Below are 1068 nucleotides of genomic sequence, written 5' to 3'. Positions count from 1 at the left end.
TTATCAAATAGTGTCAATCTAAAGGATTACACGTTTAGGAATCACCTATGTAAGTGTGAAGTGGAAGTCGCTTCAATGAGAATTCTGTAAGGTCAATTCTCTACGCACTTATGAGACCAGGCGGTGTTCATGGCTGAAACGAACACAACAATGAGAACTAAAAGACGGTTAAGGGTTGATTGTGTGACAATATGGTTGTACTAGGTATACACTAAAAGTTCGACGGTTCAAAAGATATCAAATCTACCGATTGACCGAGTATATCCGACATATGTTCACTACGGAAAGTTCAAAGGGAAACCTACTTATCCAGATACAATTAATCCTTACTTGAAAAATCACATAGCTTTCATCTATGATCTTTCTTGATAGAGCCATTCCCATTAATGTGGGGGATTTTTGAACTTTAAGCCATTGGGCTTTAAAGTAGAAGAAGTGTGAATTGGAAATTGAGGGAAATTAAATGGAGGGAAATTGAAAATTTGAAGAAGTGAACTTTTGTCTTGCACTTTGTCCCTCATTGGTGAGGCACAACCACATTTGTGTGCTTATATATAGAATCACTTCTTAAAGCTCTTAAAAGGAGTTGAAGAGAATGAACCCTCGCGACGTCGTCGTCGCTCGGCTCGGCTTCGCCTTTGGATTTGGATTTGTCAAATGATCGATCGATAAGATTATTTTTGGACAAAATTTATTTAATTATTTAATAATTAATTAAATGCCAAATCACTGCTGAAAATACGCCAGAATCCTGAGCCCCTCTGACCGTGGTTCTGCCGCGACCGCGGTAGAACCGCGGCAGGCAGCGTATTCTTCTGAAAAGGCACCTTTTCCATACACCTCTTCTGATAATTGCCTATAAATTCTGAGGCAAGACTCCATTTTCTATATACGAAAAACACTCCAGAACTTCTTTCTTTCTGAATATACTGCATTCTAATTCGCAGTCTCTCTCTCTCAAATTTGTAAGTGTGATATTGCTCCGTTCTTTAAGTTCGTTGGTATCCTGCAGTTTGTATTGCCACTGTTGCAGGAAGGTTTATTCCGTTTTATCCTGGGAGGATTTAA

This window comes from Nicotiana attenuata, unplaced genomic scaffold, assembly GCF_001879085.1.
Source record: "Nicotiana attenuata strain UT unplaced genomic scaffold, NIATTr2, whole genome shotgun sequence".
Taxonomy (NCBI): Eukaryota; Viridiplantae; Streptophyta; class Magnoliopsida; order Solanales; family Solanaceae; genus Nicotiana; species Nicotiana attenuata.
This window is presented reverse-complemented; position numbering follows the sequence as displayed.